We start from the raw sequence: 20496 nt of genomic DNA, 5'->3' as shown, positions 1-20496 counted from the left end.
TGCCTTTACAGGCAGAAAGCCCTGCGGATCAGTTGGAAGGGGAGAGGAAAGGAGGCTTGCTTGGTGGTGACACTGGAATACATTGTGCGGTGAGGCAGGGTGTCTGCACTGCGGTTTCACTTCTGCAACCTCCCATCCATTGTTCAAGACTATTATCAACTGTTAAATTATTCAGATGATATTTACCAGGGCCAATTATACAGGGCTGTGTCCTGCAGAGAAAATGGAAAAGTGTTTTACTGTTGCACTTGTGTGTGGAGGAGTTTGCTGCTGAGGCTGTTCAAGTAGAGTGGTGGAAACATTTGGTTGTTTTCTTCTTGGGAGTTGTTATTCGTCTTCCATTATATTTCAGCTTTGTATTTTGTTTATTTCCTTTGGTTATCACGTTTCCTTTAGTAAACTTCCTCCAACTCTGTCCTTAATGCCATCACCATATTAACCCTGCACTCACAATGAAGACTTGAGCTTCATTTCACAGTTTCTTAGTTCTTTTCACACAAAAGCAGACAGTGATGATGCAACCTCGAACAAAAAAAGGTGTAGAAGCTATTTTGAGGCACCATGAAGTTCACCTGAGGGTAAATGACTAGATTCATCCCTTTACACCCTTCACCTTCATCCGGGTCTAGATGGACACTAGTATCACAGAGAACAGATTTGGTGTCATCACTTTGTCTCAGCATCCCTTTGATGTGCAGCACAGTCTGCTGGGGCAAACAACTCATCGCCCATCTTTTGTTTTCCTCTTTTAGCTCCTGCAATGTGCTTGCCATACATCAGTTGTTGACGTGAATAAATAAAATAAACGTGTATTCTATTTAAAAAGAGGGATTTTTTATGCAGATGTGTCTTATCAGAGGCTAAATGATATTCTGTTTGGTCTTTACATCCTGAAATTAATTGGACAACTAAATAATTACTAAATCTGCTATTTCACATGCAAAGAGAGTATAGTTTAACTAAATGACACATTTATGAGTCATCTGAAGACAGGGCAATATAAAAGACCACGACAATGAATTGGCTTTAGTAAGAGAAAACATTTGAAAGAAAAAAAAAAAAAACAGATTTTCCAGCAGTTGCTTATCAATAACGCAACATTTCATAAAAAAAAATGACCAAAGCATCTCAGCTATCCAGGGTTTTTTTTTTTAACATGTCAAATTATTCTAAATTCCGTGCGTCACAGGTATGCTCTGTATTTAAGAAAACTTAGTCAAATAAAATAAATAAAGGTGCGCGCTGGTGTGTGTGTGTATGCATGGGGGGGGTGCAGGGGTTACTTACTTGGATGAAGGGCGAGGTCAAGCTGAGGTAAAGGTAACGGTGATAATCCACACCAAATAGTTTCTAAACCGCTTTTTTATATCGTCTCAATCCTCATCGTTCTTTTGTTAAAAAAAAAAAAAAAAAAAAAAAAAAAAAGAAGAAAAAGAATAAAACATCTGATCTTTTATCCCTTTTATCTTTCTATCAGGAGAAAATAGAAGTCTAGTTGCACATGAAAATGTTTGAACTTTCCTTTGGGTGTTGAATCGGGGTCCAGGTTTAATAAATTAAGTTGTGAGGTATTTATCTTCTAAGTTAAGTTGAAAGATAAAGCAAACAAAACCAAAGTGTGGGCTCTTCGATCCTTTCGCAAGCAGATGTCTTTGGTTTTGTAGTCTTGAGTTTATGTTTTAAAGCAAGCCGATTCTTGTGATGGATTCAGAACTTATCCCATGTAAATCCGCTCTCCTGCACATTTGAAACATCCTAGATGGATAAAATGATGCCGTGTTGTTTCAGTTGCTGAAAATGTGTCCTTTTCTGGTATCTTATTTTAAAAAGAAACCCAAACTATTGATTAGTTAGGCTACTTATTGCTACTGTAAGTCCTCAAATCCTCGCCACGCAGAGCCAAACTGTTCGGATGCGACTCCTTCGGGCTGCGGCGTGCGTCTATATCCCTCCGGTGGCAACTTTAAAAGCGTCTTCATTTAAGTTGACAGTTAAGCCACAGTCTGTGGTGTCGAGAGGAAGTTCTTTACATCCGTAAAAATGAACCTTTTCCCTTGTTTCTTCACAGCCTGTGGACTGGCTGCTCCACCTTCACGGTTCTATGTTCTGTAGTCTTCCTCCTCCGACGCACCGATCCTCCACCGGGCTGTACTCAGAGTGTTGTGCTAAATATTCACTTCTCCAAAAAAAAAAAAAAAAAAAAAAAAAAAAAAGAAATCACATTAAGTGAAGCATATTTGCTAACCTAATTAACTACTTGAGGGATTTTCGGACTTGTTTTGTCCTTCGTGATGAGTGGAGCTGGCGAGCCCACTGTGCGCAGAAACCGCGGCGCTTTCCTCCTCCTACTCTCTGTGTCCTCGCTGTAGCCTTCTGTCTGCGTTTAAACACCATCTGGAGCGCCTAACCTCTCTCTCTCTCTCTCTCTCTCTCTCTCTTTCTCTCCCACTCTCTCTCTCGGGTACCATCAGAAGCAAGAACAGACAGCTTTAGTACAGGAATCCTTTCAAAGCTGAAATTGTTAAAAGTAAAGAGATCTAACCCTATATTTCCAAAAGTCTTTCAAATGAGGCTGAAAAATCTACAATGTGTCGCACAATCAGCTGAGCAACTTTATGTTTTCAATGGCAACTTATTTGGGGTCAGTTGCAACAAAAATCCGAAACAATGTAAGTTAGGCTCATGTGTGGCTTGCATGTAACAAACTGCACCAAACTGTTTCAGGTGAAAGCAAACAGCTCCAATCAAAGAGGAGCGTGAGCTGAGGGGAGCTTGGTTGTTTTACTGTCTGCCTGTAGGGGCCGCTGTTTCCTCACACGAGGACCTTCACGGTAACAGGGACCGCAACGCTGCATACTTTATTTGTTTTATTTAACATTTTAACAATGTCTTTCTGGGAGCTGAGTGAAAGCAAAAGAACATATTTGTCGGCATGTGATCACATACCAGTAAATAGTGCATAGTCTGTTAAACTGTAGTTTTTATTAAGTGTTCAACTGCTCTGAACGGTGAGGACGGCTGATGTGAAGATGGACAGATGGAAGGTGTGTCTTGTGTGGTAAATATTACTCTTATCAACCTAATAATTGGCCTTTGTTTTGTGCATTAAAATGCTCCTGATGTACTGGTTTTAGTTGCATTGTAAAAATTAATATTTACATTTTATTGTTTTTTGCTGCAGAATTTCACTCTTACGATTAATACTTTGCAAGGTACAACAGATATGACTGCACACTCATATAACAACTAAATCTATTCTGATTACTTTGTCAAGTTTTCGGTTTAATCGCTAAATTATTCAGTTTGTGAAAGGTTAGGGAACAGCCAAAAAAGGCGTGTAAAGTGTTAACAGAAGTGAGGGAAACTTAAAGTTACAGACTTTTCTGGAACTTAAAGTAACTCAAACTGTTTAGAGAAAAATGACAGGAAATATTTACTTTTGAATTGTTAGATACAATGATGGACTTTTTCCTAAAAAGTATATTGTAATGCAAATTTGTGTATATGTGTGTCTGATTTTTCAAACTCAACACATATAAAAAAAGACTTTTTCCTTTTTCAATCACAGAAATATTCATCACAGTGTAATGAAACAAAAAAGTAAAAACAACATTAAATAAACAGGTAAACAGAAATACATATAAAAGCGATGGAGAAAAGGGCAGGTACAGTACATCTGCTGCCTCTGTAGTGAGAATCTTCCACCTGTCCACACTGGTCTGTTAGTCCCTTTGCCCAACCCACCTGTCCTCTCTCTTTGTGCATGCACACACGCATACACACACACACACACACACACACAGCCATGTAGGGGGACAGAAGACAAAGCTGACACCCTCCTGACCCCACCTGTCTCTACAGAACAAACAGAACCAGCGTGTAAAGTACACACAGACAGCTGCTGAGCCCCGAGACCAGTCACACCAGCCTATCCAACAACACAAATGCTGCCTTCATATCGAGGCAAAAGATCTTTGAAAAAAATCCTCTAGCATAAATAAAACCATTTTAAAATCATGTAATGCAACAGGAATTACATAATTTTGTTACTTTTTGTTACTGGAGCCTAACAATTCAATGTGCGAACAATAATTAGAAATAACTGCAGGTAAAAGGTCCAGTCCAGATGTTCTTGCTCAATTTAAATGATCTGATTTAGTATAAAGCTAGTGATGTTAATATGACAAAACACACATAGAGAGGAATGCACAACCAGTATTCATGTAAATAGATGCAAGAAGCTCTGTCGCAGTCCCATGTCTTGACAAAGAAGAGTCAACCTAAAAAAAAAAACCCACAACCTAAAACATGTTAAGTGCCAGTTTTTTTTTATGCTACCTGTATTAAAGATGTTGGTTGCTGCAATAAAGTTGTTTAATAATGTTTTATTAACCTCATATAGCAAAATCCTGGGAATGCCCCCGCTCTCATTCCATCCATTTCTTTGTGTAAGTGTGTCTTCTCCATATCTTTGTCTGGGTGGCTTTTTTTTCTAATTGTGCTGAATACTGAACATGGTCAACACATGCGTCTGCATGGCCTTGACTGACAGAAAGGCTGGCAATGAGGGATACATCCAAAGAATGGACTCCTGTCAAGGTGACAGCTCCAAGATTGACAGGATGCTATTCTCTAAGGGAAGGGAGTCGGTCAACCTGTCAGCCTCCCTGTACGACAGCCTCTCACTCCTCTTAATTTGGCCTTTTGTCGAGTGGTCACCAGGTTAGCTTTGACGCTCCATGTGGCTAGGATGATAAACTGCACAATGAAACACACACACACACACACAAGGTAAGAACTCGCCTCGATAAACTCCCAGTACCATAATACGGTGACTGGAAGTCCCTTTGATGGCATTAATGACAAAGACAGCTTTGTCTGGCCTTTTTTTTACGCTTCTATCTCTGTCACCTCACAAACACCCCCTTCCCTGCTTTGGACTCCATTATGTTGACAGTATCCACTGGATGACTGAGCACACACTGAGATATAAGAAGTGAATTTGTTCATTGTGCTGCTATGTAAATGACCATTTCTCTCTCTTTCTGTGTATATGTAAGTCAGAGAGAAAGAGAGAAGTTTGCAGCATTTCCTTGACTCACACATTGTAAATCCTTTCCTATAGTGGCAGTCACAGGCTAGTGTGTTGAACGGAGATAAGGCCCTGAGCCGACTGAAAAGGAACGCTAGACCCATTGTGTCCCTGTCTCGTCTACTATCCTTTCCTCACTCAGGGAGGTTCAACACACTACACTCTTATGAAGCTGCTATTAATGTAACCGTTTAAAAGTAAACATTACACCACTAAGTAAAAAAAAAAAAAGAAAAAAGTGCTGTGTTGATTGTGACACTGATAGGAAAAATTTGGCATTTGTTGAGACATTTCCCCCTTTGTCACGTACACCCCTTGGTGTTAGTGTTAGAGTTTTGTAATTTAAGCTCTGATAGTATACTTAAGAGGATGTTGACTTCTCACTTTGGGTGTTAACATCTCTAATATGTGTATGTCTTTAAGCTGCTCACTTATATCATTAAAGAGGGTGAGCGTTTCTCTGCAATATGGTGTGGTGTAATGGATCATTGACCTACCCACTCAAGCACATATGCTGGAATGCTGCTTTTACAAATTGCAACCTACGGACCTCCTGACATTTTGTTTGAAATTGAGCGTTGAAGTGTCAGCTGTTTGAATCATCTAGACATGATGAGAATTCAAAATTTATGCTCTTGGATATGAATATGTGTTCTGTGATGCTCTGCTTCTTGTATTGCCAGAAAATGAGACATATTGCATTACGGTAGTTATTCCAGCATGTCCAGCATGGCTGTAAAATTGTCCTTTCTGTGTACTTTTCATATTTAAATGCTGAAATGTTCGATTCATGCAGAGTAATTGTCTTAAAACTTTCATGTGCTTAAGGGTTTTCACTTCTCAGCCAAAAGAAACATTGCCTCATGGCCTATCTTTTATTTACGGAGACAATGAATCTGCACTTAATGAGGTTAAATGGTAAACTTTTACCCTTAATTCTTTTGTTGTATGCATCCATGGTCCTATTGAAAACTTAATTTAATAAAAACAGGTGTGCTGGAAAATTTTGGCACAAACTTAAAGCCTCAGCATGAGAATTACTCCAATCTAGTGGTGCACTAATTGAATGCAAACAACTATGTAGTACTCTCTTGCACCTCACGGTTTAAGCATGTTATTACCACTACTGATGCTGTGGAGTCACAAATATGAAGATGTCATCATCTTGCACAAGTTTGAGTGTCCTATCAAGTGATGTGGTACAGAACAATGCATAAGTCTATGTTGTTATTGAAGCTGATAAGGTACAAGCATGCACCCTCTATGTATTTGGTTTCAAGCTATTAGCTAATGTCATCGTGTGACTAGAGAGAGGACATTAGGGATTGACAGTTAAAGCACGTAAGGATAACATGTTTGTCTCTTTTCGGCTACCCTATTCAAAGATGTCCATGCAACATGGCAGCCTTCTGATTGGTGCGCTGCTACCTATGTGTATATAAATAACTGATTCTAAGTTAAGAAAAACATTTTCATTTGGATGCAATTGTGATTAGACTTTGGTAAAATGTATTTTTATGTTAGCAAAACTTGTTTTTTTGCTAATAGAAAGCCCAAATTAGTTACACAGGATACATTTAATGGTAGGGTAGAAAATCCTGGAAACTTTAAGCTTCTGAGAGTGCATGAGTCATGCACGAAGAGGAGCATATTGCAGAGAAGTTGAAGGAGGGACAAATGGCAATGGAGTTTGATAGGTGTGTCATCATTCAATCTTTTAGAGCGGTTCGGTTAAAATTATTGGAAAATGTTTTTACAGTTCTGTCCAACATTTTTTTCATTTATTTATTTATTAGTTCGCTGCAACTGGGATGTGAAGGGGATTTTAAGCAATATAGTATAAAATGCTCCTAGAAAATATTACCAATCTTCACTTTAATGATGAGTAAATGTGGATTATGGTAGAAGTACAGGACTCTGTATGTTGACCAGACAAGGTGGCTGTCCACATGGTAACATCTGAACAGGACAAGTAGTAACTGCAAGAGGAGGAAACAACACCAGATTACATCAAGTGTTGATTCAAGAACAGGATATGAGGCCTGAGCGCAGAAAGAAACAGACACTGAAGGATCAGTAACGTGAGATTCATATTGGAAATCATGGACACATCATCCTTTATTCTAAATAACTATATATAAGTTATATATACTATATAGTTATATATACTATAACTATAAGAACTACTGAAGGACAAGAAGACTTGATGTAGCATGCAGTTTAAAAGTCTTTAGTGATATGGGGGTGAAATCGTGCCTCTGGACCTGCCAATATGCACATCTAAAAAGGATCAGTCAGTTAAATTAAAAGGATGACTATAAATTGGTAACTTGAGAATAAAAGGGTGACATCAAGTTGACAGCAAGAACAGTTGGAAACCAGCTCCAACAGGCAGGAGTCACAATAAAACAAAACAAATTGACCTTTATCATTCAGAAGCAAAGACCTCATGCTAAGGTGTGAAAAACACCATAAGATTACACAGTAGAAGACTGAAGTAAAGTCGTCTTCTCTGAGTCCAGTTTTCAACTTTGCCGAGCACCTAGTCAAGCTCTGGATGGAGGATGGCCACATCAAAAACTTGTCCTGGCTGGCTCAGTCTCCTGATCTGAACCCTGCTGAAAACCTCTGGAATGGCATCAAAGGAAGATGAACGGTCACAAACCATCAAGCAAAGTTGAGCAGTCAGAGTTTTTGCAAAGAGTGGTAGAAAGTTACCCAAGAGCAATATGTGCAGCTTGAGCAGGAACAAGTGTTAAACACATGGGCAATAGAGGCCTAGATCTGCCAGAGGAATGATTCCAGGTGCAGACTGTTCAAGAAGATCCCTGAAACAATCAAGAACCTCACAGCAGGGTGCAAGACACTGGCAGGCAAAAAACACATGTCATGTCATAAACAAGAAAATGGCATAGTATACAGAAACATCTGGGCCAAAAATGAACTCTTAGCCTTGAAGGGAAAAACACCCATATATATATATATTTATACACACACACACACACACACCCATATATATATATATATATATATATATATATATATATATATATATATATATATATATATATATTATACATATATATATATACACACGTATAGATAGATAGATAGATAGATAGATAGATAGATAGATAGATAGATAGATAGATAGATAGATAGATAGAGAAATATAACACAGTAACAATTTTTTGTGTGTTTGTGTTTATGTGTGTGTGCGTGTGTGTGTGTGTGTGTGTGTGTGGGGGGGGGGGGGGGGGGGGGGGGGGGGGTGTTGTAAATGTGTGTGTACAGACAGTTGGTGGTGCTTGCAGTGAAGATAGTGAGAAGAGGAGGTTGAGGCACTGTATCAAGTTTTGAACATCTGTTCCCCATAGAAACCACAAAGCTGGTGCTGAGGAAATAAAGAGGACAACAGCTCTCTCTGTGTCTGTAGATCTTTCTCTTTCTCTCACATCTCATCACTACAAAGATGATATCTATGAGAATTGGACTTACTTTTGACTCTTGAAGTAGTTTCACTACTTTACTTGCTTCGTGATTTGCAGGGGGTTGTAGGTTTTTAAACTCTTCAGGGCTCATTAGCACCACAAAACTCACTGAAGTCATTGACTCACGTGTGTGTCACTGAACCACCAACTCACATGTTATTATGGTAATTTAGATTTCATGCTGGTCATTTGCTTATTGTGGAAACAAGCCGCATTTATATCACTTCATCAATATGCACATGGTTTTTAAACTGTCTTGGGGTGTGCATGAAGAAGGGATGAAGAGAATGTGGGTGATTGTTGGTACCTTGGTCAATGTTGTCTTGAGATGAAAGTGGACTGTCAAGTCTTTCCAAAGCAACTCTCAGAGCTACAAAGGTCAGGACTCACCACACTTCTTTGGACTGTACATGCATCATGTTGGATATGGACGATTTATCCTCAGGGCAAACCAAGTTTGTTTTTTTTTCTAATGGAATTGACAAATGCTATTTTTATAAATCGTAATTAATTCTTGTGGTGACGAGCAAAAACATTCAAAATAATGTTAGCAAATTATTTTTCTTTTATAAAAGTGCATTTTGCCTGACTAGTTGGACTTGATCATGCATCACAGTGTTATCAGGGAGAACAGCAAAGTCAAGTGCACATCTGCCGTATGAGTTATTAATGGATGCAGGTCTGTGTAGTAATGGGAAAAAATGTAAAGAAAATTCTATCCATATCTATGGAGGATTAGGATTGGCACCAAATTATGAAGTCTATGATACAGCAGACATGAGCCTAGGCTTTGTTGGGGATTCTCTGCACCTTTACCATCAAAGTCCCTTGATTTAGTCCTTGCTGCCTTTCTTCCACTCTCCATCGCCTTACTGGCTCTATCTGGGCCTGCTGTGAGGGTGTGCTGGTGCTGGGTGGCAGTTCCTTATTGTAGGGTGTCTTTATATGTGTGTGTGTGTGTGTGAGAGAGAGAGAGAGAGAGTGAGAAAGTGAAATAGTCTGTATGCTGTGTGCGACTGATAAGACCCAGGGAGAAGAGCCAGCATGCCGACATATTCTTGCTACCGCAGTTATCGCCTGTCGCAGCTGTGCCTGAGCTCTGCGACATCTGCTCCCTCACAGGAAGCCTATGCTGTGGCTCACAACACCTCATACAAATACGCAAACACACATGCCCATACGTGCACAAACTTTGCTGCTTATCCATGCAGTGTGAACATACTGTTGGACTGTACACCCACACACACATACATACAGACATCAGACAAACTACTTGAGACAAAGGGATGTCTTCACAGTTGTAAATTGGACATTTTGATTTCCTTAGTGAATGCATATGCATGTGTGAGGAATTGGTTGGAACACCAACACCAGAGTTCTACTGGGTTTTTATCACAGAATTACAGGGGGTATGCTTATGACTAAGCCTAATTATAGAGGCCTTATCACAGCAACGTTCACAAAGCTCATTATTGCCAAGAGACGGTATGCGCTGCAGGTAATTCACTACGTTGGGTATTAGACCTCGCACCGGCTTACCGTTTCTACATATTTAGAGTCCATAAAATTAGTCTTTTAAAGTCTGATTGTTAATGCATCTGTCTCTTAAAGCCTTTACTAATCTAAGTCAGTCTTTCATTTTTACCTGAAGGCACTGCTTTAGTGTTTTCAGTTCTTTATGAATCACTTACCTTAAATGTTTTATTGCCATTCACTGTCTGGCACCCATATTGACCTGCCTGTGCAGTGTGAAGTCATTGAAGCCAAAGAATGAAACCCAAGAATCTACTGTTCCCCGTAACTGTCTGGGGAAGCCCAGAGGAAGACCCCCACCCAATGCTCTAAAAACCCTCTTTCCCTTTCCTTTCCAGTGCCACAGGATAAATGTGCTCCACTGGGCTTGTTAGCAACTTTATTTGTACTTGACAGCCCATATAAGGACACAATGATAAGAGCATGCTGTTGAAATGAACCTGGAGGTCAGTCTAGTCCTGATGTTGTGCTTTAACTGTAGCTGTACGCTATAAAGCTTGGGTTGCGCATAATCATGCTAAACACGAAATGTTGTTTAGCTGGGAAAGTTTGATATTGTTCTAACCTTTAAACCTTTGCTCCAACTGTGAAATAAAAGGTCTACCAGCAAAATGAAGAAACCTCTTACTGCCCTTATAGCATGTGGCACAAAGTCAACACAAACTGATTACCCGTCAATCATACCAACTTAATGAGCTGACCTGACAGCTCCGGGACCCTCCGTCATTCACCATGGTTAACACACTGCCAAAAGATTTCATAAAGCAGGTCCTGTGCGATGACAAGCTTTCCTACCTTCGCTGCATCTGTAGTAGCTGCTGGCTGCCAGGTTGTAGTCAAGGCTTCCAGGCTGGAGTCTGTGGACAGTTTGCTTCTCCCTCAGCTCTCGGTGGCTGATCAGTGTGACCGTGGGGACACGTGGAACAAATGAGGGATAAGATGATGGCCTGTTTTTGAGGCTGTCCCTTTTTTGGTGCTCCAAGTGGACCTCTGCCGACATGTTTGTATTTTCCAGACTGTCTGTAATGTGGTAGGTTTGGAGGCTTACAAACTTCAAACCCACAAGTCCAAATGAGTTAACAACAGAGACTGTCTTAGTTCTAAGCAGGTTTTCTTGCCTGTGTTCACCATCAACAACTTTGATAGGGGCTTTCCTTGTTATTCTCCATTATTTTCTTCTATTTTTACCTTTGGGCCCCTAAAAGACCATTATGTGACCTGCTGAAATGCCATGCAAGGACAAGGTCCAAGCTCTAAATAATGAAATAAAACAAACAAGTACAGGTATTTCCTCGTCCTTGCTTCACGTCCTCCCCGAAGACTCTTATCCTGGTTGTAATATTCCAGAAATTTCCTGGTAGTTCTTTGTGTGTGTTTGTTTGTTGATTGAAAAATGTATAACCGCTCTACATTGCTGTGATAGCCAGGAACAGTCTTTGTCCTAATTCTGTTCAGAAGGCAGTTCTTGCAAGTAAATCTCCTTTTCTTTCTTCTTTTCCGTTAACCAGGTCCTTGGATCTGTCTCCTCTCCTTTCCAGCAAAGTGTGTTTGCAGTAATCGAGAGCGGGTGTTAGTGGGTGAGTGTCAGTTGCAGGTCAGCTTGTCTCGTGGCTGTTGCTGAGGGGTTGTGCTCTCATCTGAACCCTCCTCCTGCCCTGCTTGCTGCTGCAGCTCAAAAGAGAAGTGTGCGCCTGAATGCTACAGTTTGTGTGTTTTGTTTTCTGTGTTGCAGGTCTGCAGCCCCAAGGGAGGCCAGGCAGCAATGTTGCTTGCAGTGATAGCAGCAGACGACAGCAGGCAACAGGACCTGGGCCTCCGTTTGGGCTTCCTTTGTCAGGAACCAGCTGTGTCGGCCAGCAGCCACTTCTTCCCCTCCTGCATCCTCTGTTTAGAAGGGCTTCTCTTTTGCCTCTATGCACCTTGCCTAGTGGCTAAAACGTAGAATTTTGTTGTCCTTTTTTGTTACCACTCGGTTGTCTCATTCTTTGGGTTTGAATCTGTGCAGCTTGTCTTTTCCTGTAATCCACTTTATCATGTTTGCATGATATTTCACAGCAAAGTAAAGTAGAAAGTTCAGTATCTAATGCAAAAATTAATGTTGTTATGATCACTTTTGCAGACTTCAGAACATCACTCATTCAACAGAACAAAACTGGTTCGAGAAGCTGATCAAATCAACTCCTCCAGTTATGTTTTTTTGAGAGTTCATGTACAAGGCAGCTTATATGAACTTGTATACTGAAAGCAGCTGCCTATAGTTACTTTGATCAGTTGCAACATTGAAAACCACTCATGGGGAAAAGAAATTAAACTGATCAATATGAAGGAATACATACTTTAGTTCTGCTTTTAATATTGATATGTGTGACAATTTCATGAGTACTTTTATCCTAAACAAAGTAAATTAAATCCTTTAAGTACACTTTATTCAAATGGTACTTTTCAATAATAGATATAAAAAATGCTTCACAATAATAAGAAGTAAACCACAAGTATAAAACTGAAAAAAAAAAAATGTAAAAACAACACTGAAAATCAAGTAAATAAATTCAATTAAAAAAAAACAATCAACAAATATAAAGAAAAAGAAAATATATTGTTAAATAAATGGGTTTTAAGCTGCTTTTTCACCCTCAAAGTGTCCACAAAGCACATAGATCTTAAATCCAGTTTCAAAGTTTTGGGGCAACAACCTGAAATACACAGTCTATTGTTTTGATCAGATCAGATCTCAGACTCAGACTGCTGTGTTAACACAATATTAACAACTTCACCACGCAAGGCTTTAAAAGTAAGGACCAAAATATCAAACTAAATTTTGAAATCAGTCACACCTTTGAAACCAGGTAAATCTGTTCCACTTTACTGCAAAAACTGAGGTACACATTAAAGAGTTCAGTTTTGGCATCAAATCACATGAGATCTCAATCCAGTTAAAATATGTAGGTGAGCTAAAACTGGTGAAACTGAAGGAGTCTTCATGTTAAAACATATGTAACCTGAAAGATCTGCTGTAAGTGTCCCAAAACCAGAGATTTTCAACTGACAATTTAATGAGAAATAAATAACTCATTTTATTTTTATTTGAATAAATTTTATTTCCAAACATTTTCTACATCTCCATGTTTATTAATGCCAGAAAAACAAAATAAAGTTTTTATAATTAGTTTAAATCATTCAAGTTCACTTTAATATAACAGTGTCATTGGAAAGATAAACTTAGACTGTCTCATCCATAGCTTTGCTGTAAACCAGCAACTATTCCCTCCACAGAAAAGAAAAAAAGCATGCATGCCTGATTTGAGCGAGAAACAAATGCCAACACATTTCTTTCACACATTTGGAGTCAAATAAGACAAAGTAAACAATGCTAAGCCTGAACAGCTGAAAGTAGCTCTCACATAAAACTCCTCCAGCAGTATAGTCATCACCTTCTTGACCTTTCACCCCCAAGAACTCATTATACCCTACAGCTAACAGAGGGACTTGTGCTTGTATGACGACAATACTCCTCAATGCACCACACACACACACACACACACACACACACAGAAACGCGCACTGCAACACATTTTTGTTGATGTAAGAAGTGTGCTGATGGGAGAAGCGAGAGGGGATGTGAGTACACAGATGTGCCAAGTGCCTGGCTGAAACCAACACACAGATGGTCATTAGCAGAGAGGAAGTGAGAGAAACTCATGCGGCTTTCTCAGTATTTGGGTGTGGATGGTACAGAGACGGAGAAGGGATTTCTCTATAAACCCACACTCTGCACAGCTTATGAAATTTAGGTGGTTTTTAAATTTGTTTTCATCTGTTAAACCACTGGAATTTCCCCCATTTATATTAGTTCATACAGAGGATATTTATTTGCTATAAGAGAGCCAATGCAAATCTGATTGATTGCAAGTTCAAAGTGCATACTGTATCTCATTTAGGAGCCAAATTCCCTCTGCAGTTGATTACATTTTGGCTTTTTTTTTTTTTTTTTTTATATGAAGCAACAGCTAAATGAAAACAGATGCTCTAAAAGTATGAACATTGGAGGTGGTAGTTTCGGGGTGGTAGATTTGCTGATCACATAACAAGTTGCAGAAGCAAATCGCATACGTGAGTGAAACTGCAAAAAATAGGCACAGAGGAAGTTTTAGATAATTGGACGAAAATAGCAAAGAGTTGGGCCTGAACTAATCAAAGACAAATAAAAGAGGTTAAGATGATTGCACAGTAAGGCAAATGATTCAAAAGAGAGAAATGACTGACATTGTGTCAACTCTTCAATTATTACTCATAATAAAAGAATCTGAATATCGTTTCACCTCCAATTTGTCTGATTTAATCTCATCTCTCAATATGAGAAGAGGTCCATTTCATGACAAAGACCCCCTACAGCATTATTGTTCATATGGGAGGTTTTATACAGTATACAAAACAATAGTACAGTAAGCCTGACTGTCAGTGATTGCTATCAATCCCAGTCCTTTTTATATTAACTTTTATTACCTAAGAAATATTGACTGTACTTTTTTACCTTTTACATATGTATCCCAACCCCCTCTTATGATACGCACCTGAACATACGTGCACACCCACACACATTTTTCTGTGTTACCTGTTATAGAAGCCTTTGCTCCTTTGCCCTCCTCCCCCTCCCTCCCTTCAGATGTTGGCAGGTATAAAATGAGTTTTTGGGAAAGGAGAGATAATGATTCCCCCATAATCACCAGAGGCCAGCTCTGGTTCTGGCAGGTGCTATCACAGTAGCAACCCAGTGGTCCCTTCTCCCTCGAGATAAGGTCAGGGGGATGATGGGAGGGAGGATGGTTGGAGGGAGGAGCAGAGGAGGAGAGGAGAACAGGGCAGAGGGGGGCAAAACGTGAGTTACAGGAGAGCAGCTAGCCTTGCCTTATCTCCCCCCGGCGGCTGCAGCTACTGGCTCCCAGATGCAGCAGGCTAGAGCAGCCGTGTCAGAGAGATCCCTCTATCAGCGACACACAGGCACCCCTCACCAAATACAAACCCAGCAGGAGGACACACCAGGACTTCATTACCTCTCTAAAACTCCAATCAGCATGCAGGAGGAAAGCAAAATAATCTTCAACTTTGTTGGTGTATCAAAAATCCACAGGGAATGCACACAAATCTACCATTCTCAAATCCTAGCCTATTAATTATCCTACTGTAATACCAGCACAGTTTTGCAGCACTGATGGAACAAGTTTCACTTGTATGAATGTAAAACAGGAGTTCCTTCGGCATGCTGGCCAGGAGTGATGCAACTTTTCACCTTGTGCAGCAAAAGTAGGGCATGTGAAAGTCAGTGGTTGGGACTGCTGGCGTCTGGTGGCGAGAAGCATCCATATGGTGAGTCGTCTTGCCCGGCTGTGAGACACCTGGCCACCACTAACTGGCTGAACTCTTCAACCCTGCAGCCGTTGTTTTATCATGTTGAGCCAATGTGTGTTGCAGCGTTGTGCAACATTTAAAAACTGAAAAACACAATTATGCAACAACTTGAAGCGAAAAGTGACTGCCATAACTTTGAAGATAAAATCTCTGAAATAATTTGCATCTTTGTTGCATTGCATTTGCATCGTCACAGAAGCACTGGGCCTTATTATCTTGTTAGACTACAATATTGGTGCTTGAAAGAGTAGTGCAGGGAGCTGAAGCTATTTGCTGATCACAATTGTATTAGTGGCAACCTCTTATTGTACTTCCTCCAACAGAGATTTGTTGAATTTGTTTTCCTTTGCAAAAAGCAAAGAGATGAATAACACCAGAATACAGTGTCTTCCAAAGGGAAAACCCACAATGATTTTGGGCCACCACAAAAAAAAAGGGGAAAAACAAACTACACATTCGCAGCGTTCTTTCATCAGTAGAAACAGCAAAACCAGACAAATAAGTCAGTTGAGGCTTGTTCACCTTTTTCTCTCTGTGGTGTTTTTAGAATACACACCTGTTTGGCACAGACTGCGTCAGAAAAACCTACAGATCTTAACAGAACTCTATAAGTTAAACCGTCCCCATCTGTCACAGTCGAGCTCCACACAGATGCACATTGAGCGTCTCCTCTTTCTTATCCTTCTTACAGCAGCCTTGGCACTCATTCAAGAACTGTCAAAGCACACCTGCTAAATTAAGCCAAGCCTGCTCACATAGACACTAGTGCAGGATATACACATTGTAGATACATATGTTGGACACAGATCCTGCTATATACTGTTAGTAGTACTGTTTCTAATATTTAATATGGGTTAAGATGTTTTTACTGGCTGATCGGCTGCAGACCAGTACTTTGTGTGTATTATGTTTTTCTTCGGTAAGATCATTATTTCTTCATTTTGTTTGAATTTTTTTTTACATATTTGACTATTAACTGAAAACAATTGACAGATGATTGCAAGACACATTAGAAGAAAACAGTATCACATTCAGGTTTATATCAATTTTAGGGTAAAAGACAACAGGTTTTTAATGCATCAGACCATTTTAAGCCCATAATCTTCTTCCCCAAACTCAAACATGTTGATGCACACCTCTCTTGACCCCCCCCCCCCCCCATAGACCCAGTCTCCCTCCTGTCTTGTGGCCCGTGGAATGCGCAGCCGCTGAGCTGCTCTAAATAGGTGCTGCTGTGAATTGGGGACAGATGGAAACGAAGGTTCCCTGCAGAGTGGTTCCCTTGCAGCTGTGCTGTGTACTGGGTGCCAGGGAGTGATGACAGCTCAGCAAGGGGGCACCAGAGAAATAGAAGACGGCACCACCTCCATCTCGCACACACTTGCAGGCTGTGCGAAGGTGTAAAGATGAAGGAGTGTTAGCTCCAATAGCAGCCTCCAGGAATGTGAAAGTAGATATTTAGGTGAGGAGACAAGCGATAGACAGCTATATACTTTTCCTCAGCTCCATGGCAACAAAACAAATAGACACACTGACACATGTCAGATGAATATGACAAGTGATCACCAGTACATGATATTCAAATGGGAAATGGGAGTGGGAGTCTCCTGTATTAACAGTTGCACTGATCTAAGTAAAAGTATGAAACTGCTCTACATAATTTTCAAATGCTAGCTCTGTTAAGCTCTGAACACAGATTATTCTTTATTTTTCCTTTTCTCTTCTTTTTCTTTTCTTTTCTGTATTTTACTTGTTTTAAAGACAAATCTAAGTTGTAAAAGAACAGCTCTGTGAATGGCTACAGAAAAGAGGGCATGGTAGTTTTACGAGTTGACCTCGCTTTAGCAGCTTCAAAGGGTGGAGTGACATGACTTTTGAGATCTTAATATAGTCTGGGAGTGATTATGGGAAATATTCTGAAAGCTCAGAGCACAAACCAAATTCCAAATTCATGGAAAAATATTTGACTGGAAATTGTTCTTGCTTATGTAAGCTAACCCATAGAGCTAAAAGACGATTAATTCCTATTTTAAGCATAGTCCTGTTAATGTGTTGCAATGGCTGTTAACATCACTGTGAACCGATATGGCAAGTTTTCTATCACATTTTGGCTCGATTAACTCGGAATTTCTCTGACAATCGTATTTTTTGTGCTTTGATTGAGTTTTCAGCAAAGCACCATAAAAACTGTTTATTAAATATATATATATATATATATATATATATATATATATATATATATATATATATATATATATATATATATATCAAATAGCCAATTTTTCCAGTGATGTTTACCACTGATTTACTGATTGACATGTCTAATTTTTTACGAATCAAATAAATAAATAAATAGGACTTTTTTTTGTTGTTGTTGTTGAAATATAAAAAAACAAAGTATTTGTAGGTATTTATTAGATTTTTTGTTTTGTTTGTTGTGTAAACAAAGATTTTTTTTTACTTTAATCCAATGCCATCCAATATTCATTTCATAGCAGGTGGCCAGTTTGGGGAGCTCATTCCATAGTATGGATGGCAGTCCTGAAAAGGTTGTTCACTCAATAAACTCAAACAGCAATTTGATATTAATAGCAAAGCAAAAAGATGAATTAAAAGAAATTCAAAAACCCACTTCCAAGTCAATCATGGCGAAGATCACTGAGGATGGACCATTATGAGAAGTGATGTAACTTCACCCTACAAATTTAAACGGCTTGGAAAATGACACATTTTTGTATCTGTAGGGCTTAAAATATAATGCTAGGATGACAAATCCAACAATTTAAGACTTGTACTTGATCCTACTAAACTATACAGAATGTTGACATAATAGCTTATTTTTTTTACCTCATTGATTTGTGCAAAACATTTGATACTATTGAACACAATTTTATATTTCAAAGACTAGAACAGAACTGATTTGGGCCTTGTTTTATACATGCTATCAAAACAAGCAAAAAAAGTAAGCAAACAAAGAAACACAATTATGTAAATAAAAATTTCAAACTGTTGAGTAAACATACAAGCAGGTGCCTCCTCCATTTTTCATTTAACAGGGTCCTCTGGTTTTACATTATCAGCTTCTGATCTATGCTGATCTGTGCAGTCCTTTGAAAGGCATCATAACTGCAAAAGAAATAATCATAACTTAGAAGATAACAGTATTTTATTTAAAAAAAACATTGCAGTGCTCTGGTAGAGTGAATACAAAGCCGACATCAACAAACCTAAGATGTTTCTTTCACCAGCTGCTTCAAAGTGCATGTCATGCACTGAAATGCACATCTGCAAGCAGTTGTGTTTAGCACTTGCTTGTGACCGAAATCATTTTAAATGTGTGGAAGTTAAAACTTCTGACTTGTAAAACAGCATCACATAACACAGAAGCTCCATGTGTTTTGGCCAAGGGTGGGTCTGTGTGAGAGCAAAGCGCAAGGTGTTCAGAATTTACCTGCAGCTAATTAGCTTTGTTTAGCTGACTGACATATTGTGTTCAGAATCATGTATATTTCATTAGCAGAGGCTGCTTGTAAAGGTCATTGTGGAATTTAGAAATGTAGAGACATCTGCTTTATTCACACCACACCCAACACTTTGCATTAATTTCATCTGCCAGCAGAGTAAAACCTTAGCACAACTCATCCAAACATACTTTCTGGCAATTACATCTTGCAGGGTAATAAGCCATTTTGCATTGCTTAAATCATCAAAGCAGCTTGCTACGTTATTCTCCTGTTTACATGTATGTTACTGTAAATGTTCGGCGCTGCTTTGTACTTGGAGAACTATGGAGGAAGAGCAGGGTGAGATGTGCCTGGGTGCGCCTGCTCATTAGAGTTGTATTTTATACATAGATGGGAGTCAAGGGGGAACTCTTTTTTGATCTGCTTTGCATAAACCAATCCAATCTAATCCAGCTTGTGAGAAAAAAAATCAATTAGATTCTCTGTAATTGGACTGACAGTGCACTCCAAAGTAGAACAGCGATCAATATTAAAGATGAAAAATGAAGCCAAAGGCCAGCTCACTGCATTGATTTGCACTGAGAGGACGAGGGATCGAGATATTGCCACATAGGAATATGAGACATTGAGCTGCATAATGCTGTTATTGTCTCAGTATTGAAACAGATAGCCTGAAAGTAAAGATTGTTTGACGGTGCCAATTGAACTCTGTTGATCTGGAAACAGAGCGGGGTCAAATAGTATTTGCAAATACTTCTATATTGTTTGTTTTTTCTCAAAATTCTATTGATTACACTGAAACGCATTTTTATGAAACTAAAATCCACTTTTTCTTTTACACGGGTAAAAGTTTGTGCAGTTAACAGAAACTGACTAAAAGGATTATGCAGGATTAGAAAATTGATTCAAATAGATTTTGATATTAGAAAAAAATGTATATTCTATTCCCATTTCTAATAGCAAAGTATTTTGTATGAGAGACATGATTGTATATTAAGTACTGTTGTTTATTGTAACAAAAAATTCAGAAACTACTATTTCTTTCTTGACTCTTTGATCAGAGTACTGAACTCTTCTGGCAGGGCACTTTTTTGAATGCAGTGTAGTATAAAAGAATGTATCTGCTGAAAAAGAATAAGACACACTTATTCTCCATTCTTTTGTCCTTCATTCACACACTTCAGAGACAACATGGGGTTTAGTGTTATTCCCAAGGACACTGACATGTTGACTAGGGAAGACAGGAATTGAATTACCAAACATGTTATAGGACACCTCTTCCCCCAGCTTCCTCCAAAAAAACTTTAAAACTATTTTTTTTAAAAAGTAAATAAATCAAATCTGATACACTTACTTGCCTGTTTTTTCTTGTTTTCAAGTTTTCACAGGAAGATGTCATTTTATGTCATAGAATTTGAAATATGTGTCTGGCTTGTGTCCCCTCTGCTGCATAACAGAACTGTAATATTGCTCATGTTCCCCACACCTTGGCTCCAGAAGCTGGCAGATG

At 39.1% G+C, this 20496-nt stretch overlaps 1 protein-coding gene across 4 annotated transcripts in view; it reads right to left on the bottom strand.

The window, feature by feature from the left end:
• cbfa2t3 (CBFA2/RUNX1 partner transcriptional co-repressor 3) overlaps nucleotides 1-11012 on the bottom strand; it is a 42900-nt gene extending 31888 nt beyond the window's left edge. For 3 of the 4 annotated variants that reach the window (XM_079240570.1, XM_079240571.1, XM_079240572.1), the window contains exon 1: nucleotides 1288-1393. The gene's annotated coding sequence lies outside the window, so the exon portion shown is untranslated. Of the gene's footprint in view, nucleotides 1-1287; nucleotides 1394-10911 lie in introns of those variants that run through there. The other variant, XM_079240569.1, reaches the window with a different exon arrangement.
• Nucleotides 11013-20496: the final 9484 nt, after the last annotated feature.

Source organism: Telmatherina bonti (genome assembly GCF_933228915.1).
Source record: "Telmatherina bonti genome assembly, chromosome: 1".
Lineage (NCBI taxonomy): Eukaryota > Metazoa > Chordata > Actinopteri > Atheriniformes > Telmatherinidae > Telmatherina > Telmatherina bonti.
This window is presented reverse-complemented; position numbering and strand designations above follow the sequence as displayed.